The sequence below is a fragment of the Camelus dromedarius genome, chromosome 2, assembly GCF_036321535.1.
Source record: "Camelus dromedarius isolate mCamDro1 chromosome 2, mCamDro1.pat, whole genome shotgun sequence".
Classification (NCBI taxonomy): Eukaryota; Metazoa; Chordata; class Mammalia; order Artiodactyla; family Camelidae; genus Camelus; species Camelus dromedarius.
This window is the reverse complement of record NC_087437.1, coordinates 42,299,447-42,312,690: the sequence shown is the minus strand read 5'-3', so window position 1 is coordinate 42,312,690 and position 13,244 is coordinate 42,299,447.

Sequence of the window (13,244 nt, the reverse complement as noted above, 5' to 3'; positions counted from 1 at the left end):
AGATTCTTGCTTTAAAATCTCATAGCATTTTGGAAATTATAGTAATAGACTTAAGGGACATGCTTGCACTTGATTTGAAAGATGTTTAAAAGAAAAGTATTCTTACTATGTGGACAGCCAGATAATTTAGAATCAGCATCTCTGTAAAGAAAGAAAATCAAAAGCAATTTCTCTTCCACATGTTGTTTGGGGTACTGGTACTTCAGTTGCCACTTACGGATTTTCTGAATCCTTTTCTACACCAGTCGCATAACTTAGCAGCCCCAAACTTCTTTGCCAGTGAACCTTATCTAGTAATTGCAAGTTTTATAGCTTTCAATTGCTTTGGGGGATATTGCTTTTTGGAGACAAGAGAAGACTGTTATGATCTTTGGGCTAAGGTTAAACTGAGTTTGAAAGAAAACTTAATTTAAAACCTCAGTTTGAAAGAGAATCCTGCAACAAACACTTTACAACCTGAAAGAAAATATATCTGTATAATTTACTTACACAGAAACTAGATAATATGCACATGAAGCTACCCAGTCATATAAAGGAATTAGTCAACGTAGTCTTTCTTCTTTCCTAGAATAGGCTAAATCATCCTAGATATTTTTCTGATAAAAAAATGTTTTTAAAATCATCGGTGCCTCTCCCCCAATAAGCTGTGCATTTGTAAATCTGAAATAACAGATGAGTGACAGCTCTGATCATCAAAGCAGAAACAGAATTTATATCTTAAAGTTTGTTAAAACAACATTAAGATGATAATTATCAAGTCAGTAAAGGTTTTCAAAAACTACAACACTGAGATTGGTACTCTTAAGCAAATGCTGGTGAGAGTGTGAATTAGTCTAACCTTTAAGAAAATAAGCAGACAATATGCTTTAATAAACTTCACATTTTAATATCTCTTAACCCAGTAATTCTGCTACTGGGCAGTTTGATATGTGGAGACAGATTTGTGAAAAGATGAATGGTCACAATATTCTTTTGGTTGTAGTATTTGGAAGCAATAAATGTTGTTAGAAAAATGGATACAAATTAAATCACATTAGAGAATATTATGTAATAAAATGATCCCTTCAAGTAGTTTTATAAAATGGAAAATAAAAATATTCAGGGAGTAAAGCAAAATATATTATATATACTATATATACGTAAATCTTTTCCTACATTGTTCATTCTTACCATAATTTTGTTACTATATACTTAAATGAACAGGAAAAAATCTTGAAGAAAATATACCAAAGAAACAAAAACAAAAGACCTATGGCAATTATTGATGATTATCGCTTTCTATTATTACATTTTCTGCCTGTTCTAATTTGTTTAAAAAGAATATACATTAACTTTTATGAAAGTTTCATAAAGATTGTGAAAGAAAAAGGGAAGAAAGAAAAGAAGGGAGGGAGGGAGGAAGAAAGAAGGGAGAAGGACATATTGATTACAGAGTGGTTGGGGAGTAAGTATCTTTTTAAAGAAAATATTATTCTGGGAAAGAAGAAAACATGAAGTTTGGTTGGACTGCTAAATGTGACAACACAGATATGACTATTCCTTCTTTTCAAACTGTTTCATGGTATGAGGAAGAAAGGCACGGGAACTGAAATGAAATGAGAGCTGGCAGCTCACATTGGGTGGACTTCAGTCCCTGGAGTCCACAAACAAAAGATAATGGGGGCACATATGGTGCCAGGGTTTTTATGTAACTTCAATAACAAGATATCGGCTACCTTGAACATATTCAAGTCTCTTCCCTTTAATGAGGCCCCTCCCTGCCTGGCCAGGTTATATGAATGCCTGTCACATGGACTCAGTTCCTTACACTATCTTGGCCTGGTATTTTTCTTTCTAGGGGTCACAGTTTATATCTTTCAGGGTCTGTTACCTAGCACTACCTACCTTACCAGTTGCTTCATTGATGCTAACTAACAAAGGAGTGGGTGTTAGTCCTGGTTCTTGGTTGCAAAACTAAAAACCAATTCTGGATAACTTAGTAAGAAAAGGAAATCATTGAAAGAGTCTTGTGTCACTGATGGAATTGGACAGAAGGCCAGAGATCCAGATCCCAGCAAAAACAAACACAACCAGGACCTTTTCACAGGAACTGCCTCTTAGGACCCCATCTCTACTGTTGTTGCTATGGATACACACTGCTGGCCAGCTCTGATCTCAGCGTTGCTGCGCTGCAGAACTTTTCCACCTGTAGGTGCAGGAATCTAGACCCCATGGCTGCAGCCACAGAGACTAATAGCTGCCTGATCCTACCTTGAGAGTCAAGAGCTGGTAGAGGCATCTGCTTAGCCACTCTGGCTGGCAGGACAAGGAGAAGTGTCATGTCCACCTTCCCTGGCTTCTGTAGCAGAAGTTGAAGCCTGACCTCTCACTGTTGACAGTCCCCTCAAATAAGAAGGGTGTTTGGATAGTGGGCAGCCAAAATGTCAACTGTCCTTTGTGAACAGTGATGATGATGATGAAACACAGACCACAGCTTTTGCTTTTGTAAAATAATATTGTCTGAGTTAACACAGTATTAAAAAGATACACAAGGAAGTGGTGGCTGGATCATCAAAGTATTAGAGACTGGAGAGGGAACATCATCCTGATGGGCAGAGATCCAAGACCATTGCACCTGGTCACAAACTTTGTGTGAAGAGAAAGGTGACGTGAATTAAGATTATACACGACTATTGGTGGGAATGTAGTTTGGTGCAGCCATTATAGAAAACAGTATGGAGATTCCTCAAAAAACAAAAAATAGACTTACCATATGACCCAGCAATCCCACTCCTGGGCATATATCCAGAGGGAACTCAAATTCAAAAAGATACATACACCCCAGTGTTCATAGAAAACAAACTTACGGTTGCCAGTGGGAAGAGGATAAATTGGGAGTTCCAGATTTGCAGATAGTAACTACTATATATAAAACAGATAAAAAGCACGTTTATACTGTATAGCACAGGGAACTATATTCAGTATCTTGTAGTAACCTATAATGAAAAAGAATATGAAAAGAAATACATGTATTTATATGTATGATTGAAACATTATGTTGTATGTCAGAAATTAACACAACATTGTAAACTGACTATACTTCAACTCAAAACGTACATTTAAAAAACATAAAAAAGTCATATACACAGACTGACTGGAAGTATCAAATGGCTTAGCCTGTTGTTAGGAACCTGGAAGAAACAAGAATGTAAAGTCAAGTATAAATAAATCCAGAGAAGAAGCACGTGGATGGATCTGTGGGAGGATGAAGCTTTTTGTGCCATGTGTTAATGTCCACCAGAAAGCATCCATCGCAGAAGAGGCACTAAACAAACAAGTAGACAGGATGACTCAGCCAGTTAATGTCGGCCAGCAACAGCCTCAGCCACCCCAGGGCTGTGCAATGGGCTCGTGAATGGAGTCGCCATGATGGCAGTGGGAGTCATACACAGCACTCAACCGCACGGCCTCTCTTTGTTCAGACTGACCACTGCTGACTATCCACCTTGTCAGCACAGGGGTGAATGCTGAGCCCCAACATGGCACCATTCCTTGAAGTGGCCCACCAGCCACTTGGTGGCAATTTGATTATGTCAGATCCCTTCTACCCTAGAATGTTTCTTCACGACTGGGTGAGGCTTTGCCTTTTTTGCCTATGATCAATCACACCACTCAAGGGCTAATCTACCAACATGGAACCCCATATAACATCACCTCAGACCAAAGGATCCTCTTTATAGCACAGGGGGTGATTTGGGTGTGTTCAAATCTTAACTCAGCCACTTGTCATGTTAGGATCATCACTTAACTTTTCTGATTCCAACTTTCTTATACATAAAGTCAATGAACACACAGCTCATAATTGCAACACAAGAGTTAAATGACAGAATGTATAAAAAGCACTTAACACAGTGCCAGGCACAAAGTAGTCTTCAATCAATCTTAACAAGTAAATAAATAAAAATAAGTTCTTTGGGTTGCAGGGGCAAGAGAAAGGACTATGTAATATTCTTGACCACTGAAACCTTTTACTTCTTACATAAGACCCAGAGAAAAACCATGAGTTGCATTTTACAGAATGCTGATGTGGTGAAATTAAATCATGCTTACTCATCACAAAGTGGAGAGTATTATCTAAAGAATTTGAACTGGGTAAACAGTTAAGCAAGATAACTTCAGGCAAATATCCCTATTGACAATCCAGAAACCTCTGCATTAAAAAAAAAAAAAAAAAAAAAGAGGAGCCATTATTTAATTCTAAGAAAACTAGCATCTGCCTTACTAGTATTTTCCAAATCAATATCAATATTTTCCACCTTGGCTACATGATATTCTGGCCAAAATATTCTTGACATTTGTTTATTTAATGACATGTTATGTGTCGATTTGAAAACTGCAGTCCTCCAGATTCTGGTTCTGGGTGACCTTACTTCTGGTGCATCCCGTGAACTTCTGAGAGGAATCCCAGAGGGCATGACGGGGTTGGAGGTGAAGAGGTTCCACGCTCAGAAGGAGGGATTTGGTCCAGGATTCAGCCTCGGGAAAGGCAGTAGCCAGAGCCCAAAACAGCCAGGCCAAGGTACTTATGATTTGTTTAGTAGAGAAAGAAGGCTCAGAATTTTTTTAAAAAATAGAATTGGGATAATAAAATGTACAGAAGGATAAGGAGTAATTTTCAGAAAAGGAGACTCAATAGATATTGAATTAGTTTGCTAGGGCTGCCTTGAGAAAACATCCCAGGCTGAGTGGCTTGAACAGCAGAAATGTATTTTCTCATAGTTCTGGAGGCTAAGGCGTCCAAGATGTTAGCAGGCGTGGATTCTCCCGAGGCCTCTCCTCTTGACTTGCAGACAGCCACTTTCTCGTGTGTCTTCACGTGGCCCCCTCTCTGTGTGCCCATCCCTCGTGTCTCTTCCTTTTCTTGTAAGGACACCAGTCGTATTGGATGAGAGCTTCATTCTTACAATCTTCATTTCACCTTAATTATCTCCTTAAAGTTCCCATCTCCAAAAATAGTCACATTCTAAGGTGCTGAAGACTAGGTTTCAACATATGATTTTGGGGGGAAGACAGTTCAGTCTGTAACAGGCGTTAATATAGACAGATCAAACATTTTTTGACATACTGCCAAAATTTTTATCTCCTGAAAAATGCTTATTAGCCTTGAACTCAGTGAAAGAATTGCATCTATGAACATTTACTTCTGTAGTGTACTGCAAGGCATGACTTCCCTCTCTGCACTCTTAGAAAAATGCTATCTGCATTTAGAAAAATCATTTTAAAATTATTTGTTCAGGAGAGAGTAGATCTCTCTCACACAGCCTTCCCCAAAAGACTACATGGATCAGATTTACACCTTTCTATGTGGAGGAAGAGCCAATTTGGAGTCTGGAAATCAGAATTCTAGTCATGGCCTTACTTCTGTCTAGTTGAATGATCTTAAGAAAATCACCTTGCCTCTTTGGAGCAAGGCAAATTCACCCTGCAGCATTTGCTTGGGAAACAAGACTCCCTTTCAGCCTTTTCACTTAGGTTTGAAGTATGTCAAAGATCATTGGTGCATTAGTTTTCACGTAGTTCTTTTGTGTCCATATCCAACATCTGGCTGGAATACAAAGTAGCAAACATTACTATGGCAAGAGTCCAGGCTTACTACCTAAATAAGATATACAAGTTAATAGAAACATGAAACTTTATAATAGACACTCTCCTCTTCTAACAGAGAAAAAGGGAACACAAAGGTTTTTTCTTTTTTTTTAGTTGGCACAGATGTTAGGGTTATTTTTTCCTCCTCCAAGGTTTTTTTTTTTTTTTTTTTTTTTTTTTTTTGGTCTTAAGCAATGAGCATTTATTTCTCACAGTTCTGGAGGCTAGGAAGTCCAAGATCTAGGTGTAAACCAACTTGATTTCTGGTGAGGGTGCTCTTCCTGGTTTGCAGACAGACATCCTCTTGCTGTGTCCTTGCATACTACAGAGAAAGATCATCTTTCTCATGTCTCTTCTTTTTTTTATTGAAGTATAGTTGATTTACAATATTGTGTTAGTTTCAGGTATACAGCAAAGTGACTCAGTTATTTATCTATATCTTTTTCTGATTCGTTTCCATTATAAATTATTACAAGGTATTGAATATAGTTCCTTGTGCTATACAGTAAATCCTTGTTTATCTATTTTACATATAGTGGTGTATCTGTTAATCTCATACTCATAATTTATCTCTCTCTACCTCTTTCCCCTTTGGTAACCACAAGTTTGTTTTTTTTTTTTTCTATGTCTGTGAGTCTGTTTCTGTTTTGTATATTCATTTGTATTATTTTTTAGATTCCATGTATATGAGATATCATATAATATTTATCTTGCTTTCTGACATACTTCACTCAGTGTGATAATCTCTATGTCTATCCCTATTGCTGCAAATAGCAATATTTCATGTTTTTTTTAATGGCTGAAAAAAGTGTGTGTGTGTGTGTGTATGTATATATATATATATATATATCACATCTTTATCCGTTGATGGACACACTTAGGTTGCTTCTATGACTTGGCTGTTGTAAACAGAACTGCTATGAAAATTAAGGTGCATGTATGTTTTCAAATTAGAGTTTTCACCTTTTCCGGATATATGCCCAGGAGTGGGATTGCTGGATTATATGGTAACTCTCTTTTTAGTTTTTTAAAGGAAGCTCCATGCTGTTTTCCATAGTGGCTGCACCAGTTTACATTGTCATCAACAGTGTAGGAAGATTCCCTTTTCTCCACACTCTTTCCAGCATTTATTATTCGTAGACTTTTAATGATGGCCATTTTGAATGGTATGAGGTGATACCTCATTATAGTTTTGATTTGCATTTCTCTAATAATTAACAATGGTGAGTATCTTTTCATGTGCTTGTTGGCCATCTGTACGTCTTCTTTGGGGAAATGTCTGTTTAGGTTTTCTGCCAATTCTTTTGTTGGGTTATTTGGTTTTTGTTTTTTTTTAAGTTGTATGAGTTGTTTGTATATTTTGGAAATAAGGCCCCTGTCAGTCATTTGGTTTGCAAATATTTTCTTCCAGTCCATAGGTTTTTTTCTCATTTTGTCAATGGTTTCCTTTGCTTTTCAAAAGCTTTTAAGTTTGACTAGGCCTCATTTGTTTATTTTGTGTATGATATGAGGGAGTATTCTAACTTCATTGATTTACATGCGGCGGTCCAGCTTTCCCACAACCACTTGCTGAAGAGACTTTCTTTTATCCATTGTATATTCTTGCCTCCTTTGTCGAAGATTAATTGACCATAGATGTGTGGGTTTATCTCTGGGCTGTCTGTTCTGTTCCATTGATCTAAACGTCTGTTTTTGTGCCAATATCATGCTGTTTTGATGACTGTAGCTTTGTAGTAATCTGGGAAATCTGGGAGGGTTATGCCACCAACATTGCTCTTTTCCCTCAAGATTACTTTGGCAATTCTGGGCCTTTTGTGGTTCCATATAAATTTTATGATTATTTATTCTAGTCTGTGAAAAATGTCTCAGGTAATTTGATAGGGCTCACATTAAATCTATAGATTGCTTTGGGTGGTATGACCATTTTAACAATATTAATTCTTCCAGTCCAAAAGCATGGGACATCTTTTCATTTCTTTGAATCATTATCAATGTTTTATAGTTTTCAGCAATAGAAACTTCATCTCTTTGGTTAGGTTTGTTCCTAGGTTTTGGATTTTTTTTTTTTTTTGATGTGTTTTAAACAGGATTTTTTTTTTAACTTTCTTTTTCTGATATTTCATTGTTAATATAAAGAAATGCAACAGGTTTCTGTATATTAATCTTGTATCCTGTTACCTTACTGAATTCATTTATTAGTTCTAATAGTTTTTGTGTGAAGTATTTAGAATTTTCTGTATAGAATATCACGTCATCTGTGTATAATGACAATTTTACGTTTTCCCTTCCAATCTGACTACCTTTTATTTCTTTTTCTCCTCTGATTACTGTGGCTAGGACTTCCATTACTATGTTGAATAGAAGTGGTGAGTCTTGTCTTGTTCCAGAATTAGTGGGAGGGCTTTCAGTTTTTCACCATTGAGTATTATATTGGCTGTGGGTTTGTCATAAATGACTTATATTATGTTGAGATATATTCCGTCTATACCCACTTTGGGGAGGATTTTTATCATGAATGGATGTTGATTTTTATCAAACGTTTTTTCTGCATCTATTAAGATAATCATGTAGTTTTTGTCTTTTCTTTTGTTGATGTGGTAAATCACATTGATTTGCATGTATTGAACCATCTTTGCAACCCTGGAATGAATCCAACTTGATCATGATGTATGATCCTTTTTATGTGTTGTTGCATTCAGTTTGCTAATACTTTGTTGAGGATTTCTGCATCTGTGTTCATCAAAGTTATTGGCATGTAGTTTTCTTTTTGGTTTTTTCTTTGCCTAGTTTTGGTATCAGGATGATTGTGGCTTCATAGAATAAACTTGAGAGTATTTCTTTCTCTTCAATCTTTTGGAAGAGTTTGAGAAGGAGAGGTATAAGTTCTTCTTTGTATTATTGGTAGAATTCCCCAGTGAAGCTATCCAGTCTTAGACTTTTGTTTGCAGGGATCTTTTTTTTTCAATTACAGATTCTATTTCACTTCTAGTGATTGGTCTGTTCAATTTTCTGTTTCTTCTTACCTCAGTTTTGGCAGGCTGTATATTTCTAGAAACTTGTCCATTTCTTCCAGATTGTCCAGTTTGTTGGCATATATTTGTTAATAGTATTCTCTTACGGTTTTTTGTATTTCAGTGGTATTGATTGTTCTCCTCTCTCATTGCTTTTTTTTTTTTTTTTAACATTTTTTGTTGATTTATAATCATTTTACAATGTTGTGTCAAATTCCAGTGTAGAGCACAATTTTTCAGTTATACATGAACATATATATATTCATTGTCACAATTTTTTCTCTGTGAGCTACCATAAGCTCTTGTGTATATTTCCCTGTGCTATACAGTATAATCTTGTTTATCTATTCTACAATTTTGAAATCCCGTCTTTCCCTTCCCACCCTCCCCTCTCTCATTTCTTATTTTGTTTATTTGGGTCCTTTCTCTTTTCTTGGTGATCCTGGCCAAAGGTTTGTTGATTTTGTTTACCTTTTCAAAGACCCAGCTCTTGTTTTATTGATCTTTTCTATTGTTTTTTAAATCTTTTTTATTTGTTTCCTCTCTGATCTCTAGTATTTCCTTCCTTCTGCTGACTTTATGTTTTTGCTTGTTCTTCTTTTTCTAATTCATTTAGGTGGTAGTTTAGGTTGTTTAGTTGAGATTTTTCTTGTTTTCTGAGGAAGGCCTGTATTGCTATGAACTTCTCTCTTAGGGCTGCTTTTGTTGTATTTCATTGATTTTGTATGGTTGTGCTTTCATTATCATTTGTCTCAAGGTAACTTTGATTTCCTCTTTGATTTTATCATTGACCCACTGATTTTTATCAGTAGCTTGTTGTCTAGACTTCATATAATCTTTTTCCCCCCTTATCTTTCTGTGGTTGATTACTAGTTTCATACTGTCATGGTCAGAAAAGATGCTTGAAATAATTTCTATCCTCTTACATTTGTTGAGGCTTGTTTTATGTCCTATTGTGTGTTCTGTCCTAGAGAGTGTTCCATGTGTGCTTGAAAAGAGTGTGTATTCTGTTTTTTTCAATATAATGTCCTATAGATATCAATTAGGGCTAACTGTTCTGTTGTGTCATATAGAATCTCTATTGCATTACTGATTTTCTGTCTGGAAGATCTGTCCACTGATGTCAGTGGGGTGTTAAAGTCTCCTACTGTTAGTGCATTCCTGTCAGTTTCTCCCTTTATGCCTGTTAATATTTGTTTTATGTATCTAAGTGTTCTTATGTTGGATGCAGATATGTTAACAAGTGTAATATCCTCCTCTTGTATCGTTCCTTTATCATCGTATAGTGTCCTTCTTATTCTTTTTTTTTAATGATCTTTGTTTCAAAGTCTATTTTGTCTGATGTGAATATTGCTACACCCGCTTTCTTTCATTTCCATTTGCATGAGACATCATTTTCCATACCCTCACTTTCAATCTATGTGTGTCCTTCACCCTAGAGTGGGTCTCTTGTAGGCAGCATATTATAAACTCTTGTTTTAGTATCCAATCTGTGTCTTTTGATAGGAGAGTTTAGTCCATTGACATTTAAAGTAACTATACATAAGTGTGTATTTATTACCATTTTAAATCTTGTTTTCCAGTTGATTTTGTAGTTGTTTTTTCCTTTCTTCCTCTTTATGTTTTTCCTTTTTTGGTTTGAGGATTTTGTTTTGTATTATACTTGAGTTTCTTTCTTTTTGATTTTTATGAATCTATCGTATGTTTTTGATTTGTGGTTACTCTAGTTTTTAAGTATGTTACCTCCTAACTATATCTACTTGCATTGGACTGATAGTCAGATAAGTTCAAACACATCCTAAGAGATCTACATTTTCTTACTTCCCTCCTCCACATTTTGTGATTTTGATGCCCTATTTCACATCTTTATGTTTATCCTTTTGCTGTTCATTGTAATTATAATTACTTTCAGGAAAATTTTTTGATTCTTTTTAATCTATATACTGTCTTACATAAGTCATCTTCAATTCTTCTATATATTTGCCTTTCCTGTTGTGATTTTCCCTTTCCTATAGATTCTCGCTTCTTTTCTATTTAGAGAAGACTTTTCAGTATTTCTTTTAGGTTTATTATTGCTGTATTCTTTTAGTTTTTGCTTCTCTGAGAAATTCTTTGCCTCTTGTTCTATTCTAAATGAAAATCCTGCTGGGCAGAGTATCCCTAGGTTGCAGATTTTTCCCTTTCAGGACTTTGAATGTATCATGCCACTTCCTTCTGACCTTTAAAAGTTTCTGTGGAGAAATCAGCTGGTAGCCTTACAGGGGGCCCCTTGTAACTGACGCTTTGTTTTCCTCTTGCTGCCTTTAGAATCCTTTCTTTATATTTAATTTTGGCCATTTTAATTTTGTATGTCTTAGTGTGGGTCTGTTTGGGTTCATCTTGTTTGGGACCCTCTGTGCTTCCTATACCTCGATATCTGTTCCCTTCTTTAGATTTGGGAAATTTCCAGCCATAATTTCTTCAAATACATTTTTGATCCCCTTTTCTCTTTCTTCTCCTTCTGGAATCCCCCTTATGCATAGGCTGGTGTAGTTTTTTTCTTTTTTATATGAGGCATAGTTGATGTACAATATTATATAAGTTTTAGGAAGTTATCTGTGTTTTCACAGCCTTCATGTGGGCAGGATATAGAGGGAGCTGTTGTATGGCAATTCATCAAATGTTAGAGCCTGAAAAGGGGACTTCTTTTTTTAATAAGAAAAAAACACACACAAACCTGAGGTCTTGAAAATTTGCTGACCAAATCCAGATGTAGTCAAAGATAGCACTGGGTCATTGCCATGTCTCTCCAGCTAAAGTACATGTTCTTCCCCATCAGAGACAGTGCTGCACGCTTCTTTAAATTTCCTTTAAACCCCAAGCAACTGCTAGGCACATGCAAACTCTATAAATACTTGTATATCAGTAATGCCATTATTCTAAAGTGGTAATAGAAGCTAAGAGCAGTAAAATCCTCAAAAAAGAATAGGCATCAATTTAATAACCTCAGAAGCATGTAAAGTTATTTTGGAAGATTAATATAGTTTGGCAAAATAATTGCTAAATCTAATGGTATCATGAAGAAAAGCAACAATGTTATTATTTATATAGAATAGAATAAATCTTTTAGCTCTAGAGGGAACCATAGAGATGATCTAGTAACTCCTAATTTTGAATTTAATAAAACCAAAGAAAAGATAAGAATATTCAAGACTCTTTTCAAGAAGAAAGCGAGAGCTTTTTATAGACAACAGTGCAGTATTCACATGGCAATAGGCAAATAGATCAGTGAATAACACTGGGGACTTAGAAAAGACCTGTGTATAGACAGATACTCAACATGTGACAGAGTTAGTATTGAGATCAAAAGGAAAAAAGTAGAGTTATCAATAAAAGATTCTGGTAGAGTTGGTTATCCATGTGGAATGGACTGGGACATCCTACCTCACTCCATACCAGAAAAAAAAAAAATCAATTCCAGGTAGATTGAAACCATAAATTTTAAGACCTAAATATTGGAGTTTTATACCATATTCATGACTTGGAGTAGGAAAGGACTTCTTAAACAAGACATAAAGTGTAAACCATAATGGAATAGATTAATGAATTAGACCATGTAAAATTAAGAATATGTGCTTATCAAAATATATCACTTAGAAAGTACAAAGAAATTCCACAGAAATTCTAGTTCCACCAGAACCAGAGATTTTGGTTGTCTGCCAGAATCTATGACATATCAAAGGACAAGAATCCCAAATACATGAAGATTTTTCATGAACTGACCAGAGTAAAACAATCCAGTAGAAAAAGAATATGAAAAAGTTTTAACAGTTACTGCACAGATGAAACCACAAATGAACAATAACATATCAAGAGATACTCAGTCTCATTATAAGGAAATGCAGATTATGCCACAATAACTTCCCATTATACACCAACCAGATTGGTAAAAAGAACCTCCTAAAATACCAAGTGTTGGTGAGCATGCAGTTCAGCAGGAACTCTTTTACTGCAGGTAGAATTGCTAATTGGTGCTGGCATTTGGGAACTTTCCTAGTAAAATTACATGAACATAACCTATCTATAATCCAGGTAAATGGGCATGTGCCTCAGTACACAAGCTCATGGCAGGACTAACTATCCAAAAAATGAGAAACCATCCAAAAGTCTTTTAACATTTGAGTGGATAAATTGTGGAATGTTTATACAATGGAATATGTATAAGCAATGAGAATGTTAACAAACTGCAGCTTCACATATCACCATGAATGAATCTTAAAAATAATAAGAATGAGTGAAAGAAGTGAGTCACAAAAGAACATTCACTGTATGACTCCATGTACATAGAATTCAAGTTAAAAAATATATATATATTTTTAAAAACAAGAAACTAAGGATCACAAAGCCAAGACAGCTCTTTTCTCTAGGAGCAATGAGAGCACACAGGGAGTGTCCCAGTCACTGGGCAATAGATCTTTACAGACAAATGCTTAATACCCAGAAGACTTAATTATAAAATTATTATATTATATAATAATAATAATTTCCCACATGTTTCTACAAGCTATCTGTGCAGTGGAAAAAGAGATGAACTTTTCTGGGAAAACGACTAAGGCTGGGAATCCATCC